At 45.2% G+C, this 17,742-nt stretch overlaps 1 long non-coding RNA gene across 1 annotated transcript; it reads right to left on the reverse strand.

Annotated features, from left to right (window-relative positions):
* Window positions 1–246: 246 nt before the first annotated feature.
* On the reverse strand, window positions 247–15,786 carry LOC143272982 (uncharacterized). Its single transcript, XR_013050723.1, has 3 exons — window positions 15,475–15,786; window positions 8,328–8,499; window positions 247–5,409 (listed from the first exon to the last, which is right to left on the reverse strand). It is a non-coding gene; the product is annotated as an uncharacterized LOC143272982 (long non-coding RNA).
* Window positions 15,787–17,742: the final 1,956 nt, after the last annotated feature.

Below are 17,742 nucleotides of genomic sequence, written 5' to 3' on the forward strand. Positions count from 1 at the left end.
ATCACCCTAACTCTCAGGTAACACAGAAGTTACTGAATGGTTTTGAGATGGTCTCCTTATTCATTTAAATGAAGAACAGGGGTTGAATACCTGATCGGGACAGTGCACAAAACCATGGGCGTGTGTGTGTGTGTGTGTGTGTGTGTGTGTGTGTGTGTGTGAGAGAGAGAGAGAGAGAGAGAGAGAGAGAGAGAGAGAGAGAGAGAGAGAGAGAGAGAGAGAGACAGACAGACAGACAGACAGAGACAGAGGGCTGGAGGGAGGGAAAAAGAGACAGAGGTGGAGGGAGGAGGAGGGAGCCTGTGTATGTATGTTAGGAAAGCACCTTACTTGCAAAGATACTCATTAAAACATAGAGAACTTGACTATTTTTTTCCTTCTTGCTGACAGTTCAGAAATATAACAGCCACTGCAGAAGAAATTCTACGTTAGCAACGCCTACGATGTCAGGCCAAAGGACAATTGCTTCACCTCCATCTCACGTTTGGGTTTGTGCTGGTGTTGGAAGCTCCATGTGTGAATTAACAGATTTCCAGGTTCCACTGCAAAGTACTGACTCTGTAGGCCTGGGTAGAACCTGGGGCTTTTACACTCTGGCGAGCTCCCGGGTGGTGATGTTTTGCATTGTTATTAACGTAGAGAATGTTTCAAAGGAACGCCTTGCTGAGAAAGTTACACTACACAAGAGTCTAAAATCCCAGGCAGGGTGGCCTGGGGTTGGTAGAGCCCATCAGGATTCCAGGTGACTTTGGGAAGAGAGCAGGTGGTGGCCACTGTCTCCACGGCACAGCCTGCAGCCCCGCAATCTGTTTCTCATTTAAGGGAGGAAGACTAGCGCACAGCTCATGCTGAGCTCAATAAGCCTGTCTTCAGCAGGTGACTCTGAACCTGGAGTGGGGTGACAGGATACTACCTGCAGGTCCCAGACAACTTTGTGAAGGTTCTTATGTGTGCGCAAGGCCAAATATCCCTTCTCAAGGGAGCTATTCATTATTTTCTTATTCGTCCTGTACCTCATCTTTCTACCTTCCAGAAAACTTGTCTCCTTCCTCCCCTCCTTCCTTTAGACGGTGATTCTCAGAACTTAATAATATCCCCCAATTCTCTGGGAACTGTGTTAAAGTACAGGTGGGCTGAGTAGGTCTCAGGTAGCAGGCCTAAGACTCCGTATTTCTCCTAAGCTCCCAAGCTCATGCTAAAACTTCTGGTTCCTGCACACACTCTAAATACTCGGGTATTGAGTAATTTGAGGCCTCTTCAGGTTATCTACAAATTCCACCTTTTTTTTTTTCCTTCCAAGTTCACCTCAGCTAGAGGAGACGAGCTCAGTGGGAAAGCAGCTACCATGATAAGCATGTGAGCTTAGCAACAACAATCTCTGCCTGGTAGTGACAGACAAAAATGCCCAGGACCCCTGTTCTGGAGTGATAGCGCAGGGCCATTCAGTCCAGAGCTTGGAGGTGAGATTTGGGCATTACGCTAGCTCCCACCGCTGTCCTGGTGTGGCTCTGACTCTTTTACCCAGAAGATACTCAATCCCTAAGGTGAGTTAGTTAGTTGTTTGCAGCTTATAGCCTGTTGCCTTTACAATGTGGATTTAAGGCAACGAGACTGGTTCTGGGTGGGGGCACTGACTAGTCAAGCCAGATGTCAAGTCTTTCTCTCTGTTTCTAGTCATTTTCTCTTTATAAAGAATGAGGAGAAGAAACTGCCCCTTCCCTCATTTCCCTCAGACAGAGCCAGCTAAGCTAGTCTTTGGGGTCTCAGAAAGCCCGCTGTATCAGAACAAACTCTCAATTGTTCTTTTATTTTATCTGAAAAGTGTCAGCTGAAATAAAAACAACTTAATGCTAAGAACCAATCAGAAGATGACTCATCGATAAATCATAGATACTTCTTTAATGAGTTGACTGCACACGCATCCATCCATCATCCTGTTCATCACCGACTCCTGTCTGCTCCAACTTTCCTATCCCTCTCAGATTCCCTCCCTCTCCCTCACCGCCATGGTAACCAAATAGCCCATCCCTGATGACTGCACACAGGAATAGCATTATTAATACTAGCACTTACTAGCAGCCCACATTGGACAAGCCCCTCTGCCAATCCTTATTACATTACAATACATTAACTTTTTAACTCTCAGTGTGATGCTACACAGTGGCTGCTATTACTCTTGTGATATAGACTATAAATTTAAGTTTCAAGGTGGAATTACCCTTCCCAAATCTTCATGAGCATCAAGTGAATATGGTCATGGAGTTAAGCTCAGGCCCCTGAACTGAAACTTTCTATCTGACATAACCCCTACACATCTTTCTATCTGTGTATCTGTCCATGTAGCTGTCAGTCTGTCTTAGCTTATTCTCAACAAGAATAAAAAGGTGAAACTACTTAGAAAGCACATTTTAAAAAGGTATTATACATATTAGACCTACAGTTCCCTTCCCTACTGCGATACAATAAGGTAATCAGGTCTCCTACTGTGGGTGTGTGGACCCTGCATATTGTTCCTAACTATCCTCCGGCATCCTTCGGTAAGCTCTCTGCTATAAATCTTACATCTTGCAGGGCTAGGAGATGGCTCCAGAGGTTAAGTGATTACTGTGCAAGCAGCAGGACCTGAGTTCAGGTCTGCAGAACCCACACAAAAGCTGGATCTGGCAGCACTGGAGTGTGAAAACAAGCAGATCCCTGGGACTTACAGGCATTCTACCAGAAACAGCACGCTTTGGGTCCAGAAAGAAAGGCATTGTCCCGCCCAAAAAAGACAATGAATCGCTATAGAGTAAGATACTAAAGTCATCCTCTGGCTTTGACATGAGAGTGGGAGAGACAAGCACATCTTCACACACATGTATACTTACATGCACATGCACACACACAAATAAATGAACAATGAAATAATACAATTTAAAGCTCTATCCTGCAAATGCTGGCCAGACCATCTTCATAAAACCCCCTTTTCGTGGTGTTCTTCTGTTCTAAGGCTGCCCAAAGCTTTGGAGGAGAACCCTTCTTTAATTTTCTCCCAGCATCAGAACCCCAGGTCTACGTTTGAGAAGATGCTCTTCATTCAGCCGATCCCTGTTGAAAGTATCAAACCCTCACATTAGCAACTTTCCTTACAGGAAGGATGTGGGCAGCAACCCAGAACCTACCAGACAACACCCTCCCAATTTTCAATCGGAAAAGACCTGGGCTTTTGAAAGGCCAATTGAATGGTGGGAGCGATATCTGTTTCCTAGAGGCAAGTGTGACCCAGTTTTAGCAGCAGGAGTCCTGGACTCTGGTGCTGTCCTGCCTAGTTTTTTGTCAGTTTGACAGAAACTAGAGTCATCTGGGAAAAGGTGCCCTCAATTAAGAAAATGCCTCTGTAAAGCAAGTCTACCAGGCATTTCCTTGATTAATGTCATATGTGGGAGGGTCTAGCCATCTATGGGTGGTGCCAACCCTGGCCAAGTGGTCCTGGATTCTACAAGGAAGCAAGCTGAGCAAGCCATGAGAAGCAAGCCAGTAAGCAGCACTCCTCCATGGCCTCTGCTTCAATTGCTGCCTCCAGGTTCCTGCCTGGAGTTCCTCCCTGATTTTTCTTGGTGATAGAGTGTTTCTGAGAATTGTAAGCTGAAATCAACCCTTTCCTCTCCAACTTTAGCACAGTAATAGAAACTCTAACTAAGATGCTATGGAGCGAACTGACCTGGGAGGCTCAGCGGCAGTGACAGAACAGAGAGGTCATTGTGTTATACACAGACATGTGGTTTCTGAAGCTTTGGGGAGACTCCTGGAACACTACACTGTCCATAAAACACACCTGTTCTGAGTTAGACCAGCCAGTGTTGGGTTTGCTGTCAAGCCTGCTGCCTGCTGTGAAACTGTTCCCTCCTCACCACCAAGCCTGATACGCGGAGCACTCATTTCTCATAAGTGGACTGACAGAAGGATCCTGTAAGAGACATCTTTGTCGGCTCTGCTCTGCCATTGATCATTTTCAGTGACAAATTCATTTAAACCAATTTGCCCTGCTTTGCCCTGTATTGAAGGGTCATGACAAGTCTGTCAAGGACATCTACTGAGAGTATTGACCTGCCATGACTACTGATGGGTAGAAATTACACGAGAGCTTTCTGAACCCACCACCTCCAGTATCCAGAGGCTTGGACCTTGCTCCTATTAACTGGTAGAGAGACTACAGGAACAGATGAGGGAATGGTCCTTGAGAGATGTTCCATTCATATTTCCTGTATCTGCCTACAGTCATGCTAGTCTTAGTTACCTTTCCTCTGCCGTGATCAAACATCATGACCAAGGCAACTTTAAAATAAAGCATTTAATGGGGCATACAGTTTCAAAGGGTTAGAGTCCATGGTGATAGACCGAAAGCATGACAGCGGGAACAGCTCAGAGCTCACACATGATTCTCAAACGGGAAGCAGACAGAGGGAGAGCACAGTGGAAACAGTGCTTATCTTTTGAAATCTCAAAGAGCACCCCCAGTGACACACTCCCTCCAATAAGACCACACCTCCTAACCCCTTCCAACAGTTCCACCAATTGGGAACCGAGCATTCAAACATGAGCCTATGGGAGTCATTGACATTCAAACCACCATACTGCTGTAGGCCTGCCCAGTGTCAACCACACAGGATCAAGCTTCCTCTTCTCCCACAGTTCAACACCATGTAGCCCACTGGGAGCTAATTTGTGCACTCACCAATTATCCAAATCTGTAAAATCAATTAAGTTGCTACAAAATAGAACAAACTGGTCCAGTTGCATTTTCAGTTATGGTGGGGTCAGATATTAGCAGAAGAAAGGCCATGTTTATAAGATAAGACATGGGGCCACCTTGAGCCATGAAGAAGCCAGGCTATGAGGAAGCAGTAACCATGGATTTATAGATCAAGAAGGCAGAGGACATGTGAGGGAGACACCGTGAAGACTGAGAAAAGAGCTGGCACTTTGAGGATGGCTGAGTCCCATTAACAGAAGAGATGTGGGTAAGGAGCCAAGGAATTATGATGAAGCTGTAGCCACTTTGGTTCTGAAAGACTACCTAGGCCTGCTCCTTTTCTGCCAGGCTGCTTGATTTTTTCAGTTCTTCACTCACGTGTCTCCTGATCAGAGGGCACCCAGGACTTGAGCTACTGAAGGGCAATGATGCTAATGAGGATGCTAATGATAATGACGACAAAGACAACAACAATGATGTTTTTGTAACTAGACAAGATGATGTGGATATAAGGACACATGTTTCTGCCAAGACAAAATTGTGCTTCCTGCGTAGTCCAAATACAGGCATGGCTTCCTCCTTCCAAAGACATAGAATGAAGCATTGGTCAAACACTCCAAATTGGGCTTGAGCACATCAAAGCATAACTGGAAGTGTAAATCAGTAGATGTTCCTTTCTAGGGAAACAATATCAATAAGACAAAAGTTAGCAAAGCTAAAACGATCCATGGCACGCATTCTCCCTATTATTTAATTTCATTTTTTAATCACTTTTTAAATTTCCTTTCCGTTATTCTGTGCCACTGTCGGGTGTTTGTTCCCTCAGCCTCAGTACATGACGTGAATATTGCACATGGAGTATGCAATGGCTTATAGTTGAAGGCAGGCTTGCCCATGCCATCTGAACAGTTCTGGTCCCTGGCTTCCCAAGCCAAGCCTGAACTCCACAGCTTTTCAAAGTCCTTTTGTCTGGCTATCCCCTGCCTGCCCAAATTTTATTTCCCTTGCCAATAATAACCCATTAACTCGGGCCCAGACTTGCATTTTTTTCTTGAAAGAGTTCATGTAGATTTGCCACAAGCAGTTAATTTGTCCTAACTTTTAAGCACATTCTGTCCCTGGGACGAGGCTAGGAGAATAACGTCTGGGCCCTTGAAGATATGTCTCTTCCCCTTGCTGTTGTCACAGCTAAATGGAGTGATTCATTAGCCCTTGTGAGAAATGTCGGGATGTCATTATTAGAAGATATTACAGTTATTATGCAGCAGCAAGTCAATATTCAAAGAAAATTGAAATCTCTCCCTTCCCTGAACTCCCATGGCACTTCGGATTTACGTTTTCACAGCCCTTATCGCTAGAGTGCTTTGAACTGCCATGATTCGGCATTTGCACAGCTCGGCTCACTACTGGTCTCCACTCAGGGACAGGCAGAGAGCTTCCTGGCATGAAGAAGGAAACTATAGCTGTTTGTTTTTATTAAAGTGCAAATGATCACGAAATTGCGTTTTTCTTTTTTGGTTTTTAAAGAAAGCACATGATTGACTTCTTCCCCTGCTTGCTTTCTGTTGCCATAAAAGGTGCCACCGACTGGGTAAATTACAAGCAGCTCAAATTTTGATTTCTGAGGGTCCATGTCAGAAGGATGGGGCTTGTCTACAGAGGGAACTTCAGAAGTAAGAAGGAGAGCCGGAAGTGGTAGTGATTACCTGCAGCCCAGCTAAGGCAAACGTGACACTAAGACTCTCATGAGCTGTATCCCTGCCTAAAACTGCCTCTCCCTCCCACAGCAGCCATCAGCTGCCACCAGCTCATTGCAGTGGGACCTCATGACTCTTCTCCCTATCTATGCTGGTATTTTGTCTTGGTTGAGAGATACAGTAATCTATAAGTAAAAGGGGAAGAATCTAGAAGATGGTTTAATTCTCTGTCCACTTAGCAGTTTAATAGTTAACAAGTTCTCCTCTAGATCTTATGACCTAGCAAGCCATGAGTTCTTAGTCCCATTAACCATGCCAGGCATGAGTTCTGTCTTGTAGAATGGACCTCAAAATCCAATCAGAAAGTTATCAGTACTCCCATAACACTCATGCCATTACTGCGTTAGCAGGCATCTATTTCCAGGCCAGCTGTATTGTAGCTTGAAGGTTCATGGCTGGATAAGACTGTTAATGATTCCCCTGGCAGTGTGCATAGCACCTTTCAGCATATGAAATGTAGCTAGGATTGAATCTTCCAGGTCAGAAGGCTTTGATTTCTCCACTTCTTCTGACTCAGGTAAGTAGTGTCTTGATGAATAGGTTCTTACCACCAAGTTAGGAAGAGTAAGCAAGAGTAACGGCAATAGCCTGTAACGTTTGAGCATCTGTGGTGCCCCCTGAGCAACAGCTCAAGAAGAGGTCATCCATACCTGGCACTTGGCTTTTTATTGGGTAACCAATGGTATCTGGAAGAGTCACGGCCCTCTGTTATAGGGCAACTCTCTTTACACTCCTTCTATGGATGTTTCAAAGACTTCACGTTCGTTGTCCCTCGCCACACTCCCTTCTCTACCCTGTCCTCACATCATCTGCTCAAGTCCTCCCTTCCATTCTCCCTTCATCCCAACTGCAATCTATCTTCTCTCCCTTCAAACCCACCCCCATGGCCCATCATTACTTTCCTGCCTTCTATGGGTATCCCAATTTAAACACACACACACACACACACACACACACACACACACACACACACACTCACACACATCTAAAGATTTAAAGCTAGCATCTACATATGAGACTGAATTGTGTCATTTCTTTCTAGGTCTGATCTACCTCACTTAGAATGATTGATTATTTCCAGCTCCAACCAGTTACCTGCAAATTTCATAAATTAGTGTGGAGGTTCCTTAAAAAGCTAGAATTGTATCTTTCTTTGTTTTTTAATACAAGGAAAAATAACTTCTTCTCACGCATGTCTGTAATAAGGAGCTGGGTTATGTGGGTCTTCTAGACCCTGGGGTTCCCTCCTCCAGTATCCTCCTGCGGAAACTGGGTCTGAGCCCAGCCACATCAACTGCTCTTTTCCAGTCTTTTATTTGCAGTTTTCCTACTCCTTGACTAGCCATGAAATAGCAAAATCCATCATTTTTCTTTATCTTCTAATTGCTTGAATAAAGCACAAAAGTCTTTTTGTTACTGGTTATAGAAGAAATTAGAGCTGGAGACACTGGCCCATGCCTATAGGGTCAGCTACTTGGAAAGCTAAAGAAGGAGGGTCATTCGAGCCAAGGAGTTCAAACAAAGCCAGTACAGGCAACATGGTGGAATACTCTCTCAAACAATAAAACACAGAAAGAAACATTGGCAAGGGTTAATACAGTAATGAGGAAAAGGATATGAAAATCCTGCCTTAGGAAAGAGCCTAGCAAGACAGTTTACAGAAAGGCTTCTGTGGATGTGCCTGTTTGTCTTCTCTCTTCTCCTGGAAGGGGGACCACATGCCCTCTGGCTAAGCAGGAGCTGAAGGAGGAGATCAATGAGCATAAAATGGGGCCTACTGCGTTTCCAATTCCATCTCTAGAGGAGGCCAGAGGCTCTGGAACAGTGACCACAAGCACCTTGAAAGGACCTCTGTGGGCACCGTGAGCTCCTGACCAGCAGGCTTCATTTCTCCAGTGGAGCAGTGTCATCCCATGCTTCTTCCTGTCCATCTGGGGTATGTGTCATCAGAAACTTCTCTGGGAAAAGGAGGAGGATACTGGTAACCACTATGTCCTGGAAAAAGGAGACCTGGGTGCAAACAAAAAAAAAAAGTCAAGCTCAGTGGCAGCTGAATAGAGGAGTTACAGTGTGCTGGTTCATTTTAAGTGAACTTGACACAATCTAGAGTCATTTTGGAAGAGGGAACCTCAGTTGAAAAGATGTCCCCACAGATCGGCCTGTGGGCAAGTGTGTGGTGCATTTTCTTGATTGATGATTGATGTAGGAGAACCCAGATCATTATCACCCTGAGATGGCTGTTCCAGGGTGATATAAGAAAGCAGGTTGAGCAATCCATGAGGAGCAAGCCAATAAGCACCACTTCTCCATGGCCTCTGCAACGGCTCCTACCTCTAGATTCCTGCCCTGTTTGAGTGCCTGCCCTGACTTCCCTCAGTGATGGACTGTGATGTGCAACTGTAAGCTGAAAGCCTTTCCATCTCAAGTTGCTTTTGGTTATAGTGTCTGTTCGCAGCAACAGAAACCCTAACTAAGACACATGTGTACTGCATACTAGATTTCAAAAGCAGTGTGGGTCTGGCATGCTTCCTGAAGGCACATGTGTTGAAGGCTTGTTTCTAGTCTGAGATGTTATTCTCAGGTGGATGGAGACTAGGTTATTAGAGATGTGCCTTAACGGAACCCTGGCCTCCTCCCACCCTCCCCCTCCTGTACTTCCCAGTCACCAGAAGGTAAGCAGCTCCTCTGCCACATGCTCCTGTCATACCAGACTGTGTGGCTCCAAGCCAGGAGCAAGGGAGTCAAGTAACTAAAGGCTGAAATCTCTGAACCCTGGGTCAAAGTCAACTTTCTTCCCTGATGCTGATTTTGCTTGCATTGCTGTTTTTCTAGTGGTGAGAAGCTAAGACATCATCCAACATCTAAATGAAACATAACTAATGCTAAACTTAGTCCTTTCATCCCTCATGGATCTGTCTCCAGTTTTCCTTCTGAGAGACTGGGTCACCTAAGCCCTCCACACTCAGAGAAGCCTGTTCCCATAGAGCCTGAAAAGGACCATGGCGACTGATAACTTCCATTTCCAGACAAGAAACTATGGTGCAGAGCTGTGGTTGGAAGCTGGGACAAGATATGAAGACGCCAAGTCGGAGAGCTCTTTCCCATTAATCCAGCATTGCCACTCAATCACCAGGGAGCTGCAGGACAGAGTGAGGCAGAAAATATCTGCAATGGCACCTCAGAAGCTTCCCCTAGGTGTTCTTTCATTCTGTGGGTGTGCTTCATCCTTCCTTTCTACGGGGGAATGAAGAAGCCTCGTGGTGGTAACTGGATCCATCACATTTCAGACTCATTACGAGACTCGGGACCCAGATCTTGTGTGCAGGAAATTCTGACAGCATCTACCAGAAAGGTGATCTGACTCCGGGGAGCCCCTGGGGTAGGAAGCCAGGTGTAGAAATCACATTTACTTTCTCTCCTCTCCCCAGACATCTTCCTTCGGGCTTTTGAAAGCTGTGTCTCCCTGATGAAGCATTCCTGTGTGGACAAAGGCCAAAATAGTCTCCTCTCTTTGCTGTTACTCTTTTTTAAAAAACCCACTAAATTCTATCTTTAAAACAACAACTAAACAGAAACAGTCTTCCAACTTTGAGTTTCCAGGTTGCCAAGAGATGTCAGAGTTATCATCCCCAGAGTCCCTGGAGCTGCATAAGGGAGAGCTGTGATGCTGCAGCTCCATGCTTCCAGCCTGGCAGGCCCCTCATGATGAGGAAGACCTGCTCTTGGAGCAGTGATACCATGGAGCAATCTCCAGAAACACAGCCTTTGTTCAAGAGGCACAGTCCCTGGTGCAGACTTTCCAGGTTTGCACCCAATGACTAGAGACCTTGGCTCTCACTCAAACAATTTGGTATGTCAAAACTGAAGCTAGTAGAGAAGCCCATACAGCAAAATCTATTGTTTATTATTATTATTATCATTATTATTACTTGTTCTTTTTGCCCCAAGCCTGACACCCAGTCAGCCTTCAGGCTCCACTCTGCTTATATAGACATGTGGCTTAATGATTCCAACTGATGTGCTTTAAATTCTCACGTGGAAACAATGCTGGCTAAGGACCAGTCCTGAGTCTTCCCCTCTGCAGATCCCTTGTAAGCTGACTGACTCACACCCCCTTGAAGGAAGAAATTCACTACTTACTAGTTATATAAACTCTGGGGTTCGTTTCTTCATCAGCAAGCTGCAGGAAATTTTAGAACACCCTTACAGGATAATTAAATAAATATGGATGAAATTAAATGTGTGTTGATAGAATGAATGAAATGATTAAATGAATTAATATATGTAAAGTATTAAATAAGTCAATTAATATTATATGTACTCAGCACAGTGCCAAGTAAAACTGTCACAGTTATTTTCTGTCTACTCCACACAGACCTACACATATCTGGAAAGAGGGAATCCCATTCAAAGCACTCTTCCCATCGTGGCCTGAGACACATTTGAGGGGTATTTTCTTGAGTGATGTGAAAGGGCCTCTCTTACCGTGAATAATCCCATCTTGGGTTGTATAAGAAAGGCAGCTGAGCAAGCCAAGGAGGCAGCATTCGGCATGGGTTGTGTGTGCTTCAGTTCCTGCTTCTAGGTTCCTTCCTGGCAGACTAGGAGCATCATATATAAGCTTAACAAACCTTTTCTTCCCCTCAGTTGGCTTTGGTCGGTGTTTAGAGCAACAGACACAAAAAATAGAACACAAGCTTAGGTACTATTAGTATACTGCATGACCCTGCTGTTTACCTCAGGCAAAGTCAGTCAGACCAGTTTTGAGCATCTGGGTTTAGGGTATAATTTAGAGGGAGCAGCAATTCATGATTTTGCTCCCACTAAATGCCTCCTGGCCCAATCATCTTTTCTTGGAATCTGAGGTGAGACATGCTGAGGGCAGTTGATGAGGAGAAACAGAAGGTAAAAGTTGAGATAGAGGGAAATCTCCGGGTATGGAAGAGCCCATGAGCAAGGGCCACTTGGTTACAAGATAGACAAAAGTACACAGAGTGGGAACGGTGCTTTGTGGTGGGAATCCAGTGGATTAGGGCAGAGAGGTAAGCCACCGTAGGAGCTTCACTCAGGAGAAGACCCACAAGCCCTGTTGGTTCTGAGCAAAACGCAGCTCTGGACGGTCTGCTCTTTCCATGTCTTCTGCTTTGCCCCGGGCCGGGCCTTTCTGAGGTTTCTCAGGGTAAACATCCCCACCTGCTGTCTGAGGTACACCCACTGGCTCTCTTTTCCTTGTAACCAAATTACAGAATGAAAAAGAAATCAGGAAGAAGAGGAGGGTGGAGAGAGGAGAGCGGGAATGGGAAAATGAAGAGAAGGTGGCAAAGGAAAAAGGAGGGAGGAGAGAGAGAGAGAGAGAGAGAGAGAGAGAGAGAGAGAGAGAGAGAGAGAGAGAGAGAGAGCAGATCACGTCCTTTACCCATGCTGTAAGGATGCCTGTACTGCCCTTCCTTCCCTCAAACCTCCGCCATCGTCCAAGCGCTATGGGAGCCGCTGGGTTTTCCCCGAGGTTGCCGGAGACTCTGATTATTACTTCTGCACACCTGGCTTCCTTCTGTGTCTTTGCTTCTAGTGGCCCATCCCTATTACTCTCTTCAGAAACACATTCCCTCGCTCTGGGGGTTAGTTTGGCCATATTCTCAAAGGCTTAAGGTGCCTGGTGGTCACCATATCTTCTAACCCTGCCCATCATGGCCCTTAGCCAATGGCCAAGTAGCACAAGACTATAAAAAGCCTCATTTTACGTTCAAGACAAGAGCAAACTGATGTGTGGCTCATCCCCCATGCTTCCCCCACAGGATAAGTCTAATCTGTCCTGGACAGGATGAGAGCACAATTCTACCCTCAATTGAGTTATCTCATTCTCTTGCTCCCCACACTCGCTTTCCAATCTCTCCCAGAAGCACCTTCTTAAAAACTCATCGGTTGCTCTCCTATGACACGAAGCCAGCTCCTCTTCTCAAAGCCACCCATGGAAGCACCCTACTGGCCCTATGGTTCCAGATCAGCATTAAACCCTCAGTGCAATGAAGCATTTTGAGTAAGTCTAGATTACGAGCTCATTAAGGACAAGCTTTTGTCTTGTATTATCCATGATGCTTAACACGTCTTTAGAAACATACTTTAAGAGTATGCTTTCGGTACAAGCATCCATTACTCTAGACCTACAAAGGGAGTAACTTATACTAATTTATTGGCTTCTAAGTGTCTCTGAGCTTCAGTTGCCTGTATCTAATCTAAGATTTAAATCTAGATCTAAGATTTAAAAAAAAAAATCTCTGATCTCGTATTTGAGCAAGATGATGACAATTTCTCATAATAAATGCTGTTATTAAATGTCCCAAATCAGGAGACTTGAAAGCCCAAATAGTTAACTTTCATTTCTGATTCAAGTGCTCTGGTTACCCAGGAACAATGTATAAATCATTGATTTTTATAAGTATCTATAAAGGACTGAGATGCTGGCAAGATAATTGTAAAATACTGTCTCACGAATTCACTAATTTATCATCCAGCAAGTGTTTGCCCTAAAGCACTGGAAGCAATGGGGTAAAACAGAACAAATCAAATAGGATTGACTGCTCAGCAATTAAAATGTATAACAATTTACAGTCAAGTGTGCTTGCATATGTAATCACTCAATGCATAACAAACTATGCAAGAGTTCATGAGATCTCTATCTTACCCAGAACCCATAGGAAGATGAAGTAGCTGTCCCAAGATCACAAAGCCAATAAATAAAGACCTTGAACCCATCATCTGGCTTCAAAACTCACCCCACACCTACCCCACTCCCAACTTTCTTCTGTAAGATATCCACTTGGACCAGCCAACACATTATTGTTGTTGTTGCTGTTGTTGTTGTTGTTTTAGCTCTGGAGCTAAGGTCACCTTGAAATATTTCATAACATCATCCTTGAGCACTAGAATGTTCTATATGTTGGAAATATTTATTCAATAGAGTAACTACTGCTTACACTAATTTCATCTCGGCTAAATCTTCACAAATAATAGGATTTTATTCCCAAGGGGGAAAATCTGACACATTCTTTGTTGAGTACACATAAGACTGAATAAAAATGTAGATTCATATAATAGATCACACCTGTAAATAAAGTTACATTTTATAGACATATTCAGCTATAATAATAAGTCATACGTAAGGATACATTTAGTTATAGAAGTCTAAACATATGTTTATATAAGATTGCCAACATATTTCTAGATAATGGAATCTGGCAGGAGTACAAAAAGCTTCAAATCACTTGTTATTTATTCCCAGGAATCTGAGACTGTGCTTTAAGGCTTCAGAGTAAGATGGAAAGATGGCATAAAACACACGAAACACAAGCCACCGACACTATAAAATAACGATTGATACAGCCAGTGTCAAGAGCAGGCAGTGAGGATTAAACCCACTGGTCCCCATGAAGTACATCCAAGCCCCCATCTATCCCAGACCAAAAACCAGTGGACAGAAACTAGATTGAGAGATTGGATGGTGGGAAGGAAGAATGAAGAGGTAAGTTTGTAAAGGGGAATGTGTGTAAGGCCTTTGCAGCCAGAATGCCATCAAAACGAGATACCAAAGCAAGCTTGCTATCCAGTAGGCTGCAAAAAGCAAGTAAGCGGGTTTTCTGGAAACTATAAAAAAAAAAAAAATACAACCTTTGCAGTGTGATAGTTTACAACAGTGGTTCTCAACCTTCCTAAGGCTGTAACCCTTTAATACAGGTCCTTCATATTGTGGCAACGCCCCCACCATAAAATTATCTTGTTGCTACTTCATAACTGTAATTTTGCTACTGTTATGAATTGTAATGTAAACATCTGATATAGGATATCTGATATGTAACCCCTGTGAAAGGGTTATTCAATCCCCGCAATGGGGTCATGACCCATTAGTTAGAACCACTGGTTTACAACATGGCAGCGCAAATCACCTGAACCAATGGCTAATAAACGTGTGTGTGCTGGGCCACCCTCTGGGAGATATCACTGTTTAGCTCTTCTCTCAAAGAGAATCCTTCTCCTTGTGCGGTTGATAGAAACCAGGGCACCATCTGGAGAGAGGGTTGTTGGGATCCTGTCATTTAGTGTGCAGATCTTAATGTGAGGCCCAGACAGTGTGTCTGCTCAGGTTTGGACTGCAAGTGACACTCTAGACCCAAGGCTTTCCTGGTTCACTTTCTTCAGAATACTCTTGCATGTTTTGCTGAGGTCCAAAAGCAGCTTCTTTCACCTACATTCTTCCCGAGATTCTGAAAATGGAAATTGCTCTGTAATTTTTGTCTCTCCCCCTATCATCCTGCACCCCTATTCATCTCTGATCCAAACACTGGATTACACCCACCCCACCCCCGTGTCCAGGGCATCAGGTTTGACTCTTGCAGCCAGTCTCCCAGACTGTAGTCACAATGCTTCTCTATCCTTTGTGCTTCTGGCTTCATACTTCTTTGTTTCTCAGCTTTTCTTTTGTTTCTAGAGAGCACTATGCTGTCTCAGAAGTGCAAAGACTAGGAAAATTCAGCTGCAGTTGCATAAAGAGATTTTCAAAGGCACAGTCAAGTGCAGTCATGGGGGGCAGCGGTGCCTTGACAGCTTTTATCATGCCACAACCCACTCACTGTGGCTCCTGAAACAAAAATATAGGGCAGAAGGGGTTCAGGTCAGGCTTGAGACAGGCACAGAGAAGCCCAGAGAGAAGTGGGTGGCTCTTTTCCAGCTGTGCGATACATAAAACAGCTGGCTGCCCCTTGGGACTGCCCACTTTCACTGGGCTGTGAAGCCTGTTGAGATCACACACATCAAAGCTCCTAGCACAGGGGCCGGCACGTAGTTCCTCAGCCAACAAAGGTTGAAGTTGATTCTTTCCTAGCCATAGAAATCAAATGCGGGCCTGAAGGATCTCCATTTGTCTCTGCTTATGGTCCTTTGGCCTGTGGTAAAAGGGATGGAAGGAGAGAAAAATAAAGCAATAAATCATACGTGCTGGAACCTTGAAGTCTGAAGAACGCTGCTCCAGGCAACTCCTGCACACACACCCCGACTCCCACAGAGCGGCAGGCTTCCTTCTCCACCCACGTCACACACCAGAAGGCTGTGCCCGCTACAGTGGGAATTAGAAAGGGCTGTTTCCTAAAGCTTTCAAGCGTGACCCTACCCCTCAGGACATGTGTCAAATGACCTCTCTAGAGAGAGGAGAGAGGCATTCCATATTCATGTGACTTTTGATCCACTTAAAGGTCACTCCCCGCGTTACATCAGCCCCTTCTTGGGAACACTTAGCACCTGACTATGGAGGGAGCGGTTGTAGTTTAATTAGTTACCCATGGGGTGCTTGGCTGAGAGCCGAAATTCCATCCAGTCTCGGAACTGAAGACACTTAGAAGCTCACACACTCAGGGCTAAAACCGCCTCTCGCCTGTCTTCCACAGGTGACCACTTGCCGTGAGAGGAGACCTTGTATCTTCTGGAGGTCTGTGTTGTCCATTCTTTTGTCAGCATTATTACGGGGTGAAAGGTTAGACACAGCAAAGAACAATGGCCTCTGCCCCTGCCACCAGGATGCTGATGGTTAGGGGAGGAGGCAAGCATTAAACTAGCACCCAGAAACCTATGGGCTGGGGACATGGCTCGGTGGACAGGAGCACTGCTGTGCGAGCATGGGGACCTGAGTTTGAATCCTACGCTCCCATGTAAAAAGCTGGGTTGGCTGTGGACAAGCCTGTAACCTCAGCACTGTGGGGGACAGAGACAGGAGAGTCACTGAGACTTACCGGCTGCCAGGCTAGTTCCGGGTCCAGTGGCAGACTTTGTCTGAAGGGAATAAAGTAGAGTAATAGAGCAGGGGAAGGAATGTCCTCCTCTGGCCTCTGCACACGTGCATGGGTACACACACACACACACACACACACACACACACCTGTATTCATACACTCCACACATATGACACACGCATGTATTCATACACTCCACACATATGACACACCCATGTATTCATACACTCCACACATATGACACACGCACATACAAAGAAATCCAGAAGTGTGAAGAATGTAGTAAACGTTACAAAGAAAAGGAAGCAGAGGGTGAGTCTGAGATAGTAGTCTGAAGCAAGGCCCTCAGGGGGGAGAAGGATGACTCTTAACCTCCAAGGAACACTTAACAACAGCTAGGATGTTTCTGTCACGATAAAAGAGATGCTGCTAACTTCTAGTAGGTAGGGGATGGGGACACTGTTCAACGTTCTGTGATGTTGCCCCTCAAGGGAAAATTACCTGTCCTGAAATCTCAATAGTGCTGACGTAGAATAACTCTGATCAGGGGGTCTCAAGGAAGACCTCTGGCTTTGGTGAATGGGTGTAAGCCGGTATCCAAAGCTGAGCCAAGACTACCTAGGCAGAGCGGGGAGAGAAAGGGGGCATTTCAGCAAAGGGAACCACAGGTATACTGAGCCAGAGCCTCTCACCTATAAGGAAGGAAGTCTGGGGTTGGATTTATAAAATGGCCCGGAGTCCCCCCCTCAGGAGCCTCCTTCAGGTGTCTGCTAACACATGTGTGGGGCCTGAGGACTTTCTCTTCTTAGCTCCACTCAGTGTTGCTCTAACAGAAAGTTCTGTACTATCCCAGTCCTAGTTACATCCTGTTTATCTAGATCCCTCCCTCAAGGCCATTTTAAGACACTTTACCAGACATGATATGGCAACAGGGAGGCCCTGGAACCCTCATAGCTTGGGCTCTGCAGATGATGAGGAAAGGTAGAACTCTCTGTTAACTCTCGCCTGTGATCTCCACCCCTCCGAGTGAGGGTACCACCCTCTGAAGCAGCGCCATACTCTGCCCACCCCTGTCTTGACTGAAGACCACTGATGAAGACTAGAGTCAGGGTGGTCGCCACAGGAAAAGCTGTCACGTTTGATAACAGGGGAAGGACCTGAGAAGGGGAACAAATGGAACAGAAATGGACTTCTGCTCCGATTATGGGACAGCCTAGACTAAAGTCACAAGGTAACATGCAGGCTGACTCAGAAAAGTGCCTTGGACTCAGCAGTCACAGGATGGCTGCTTGGGACCATCATGCTCACATAGATAGACATAGCATTTAACTACCTCTGTGGTCTGTACCAGCTGCCAATATGGACTGGTCAACCATTCACCCTCCAGTAGGTGGTAAATGTGTGTGTATGTTTTTCATCAGTAAAGGATCATTTGGGCCAGTTGCTGAGAAGTTAAGTGGTCAACTGAACTCAACAA

The sequence above is a fragment of the Peromyscus maniculatus genome, chromosome 4 (assembly GCF_049852395.1).
Source record: "Peromyscus maniculatus bairdii isolate BWxNUB_F1_BW_parent chromosome 4, HU_Pman_BW_mat_3.1, whole genome shotgun sequence".
In the NCBI taxonomy this organism is placed as follows: domain Eukaryota; kingdom Metazoa; phylum Chordata; class Mammalia; order Rodentia; family Cricetidae; genus Peromyscus; species Peromyscus maniculatus.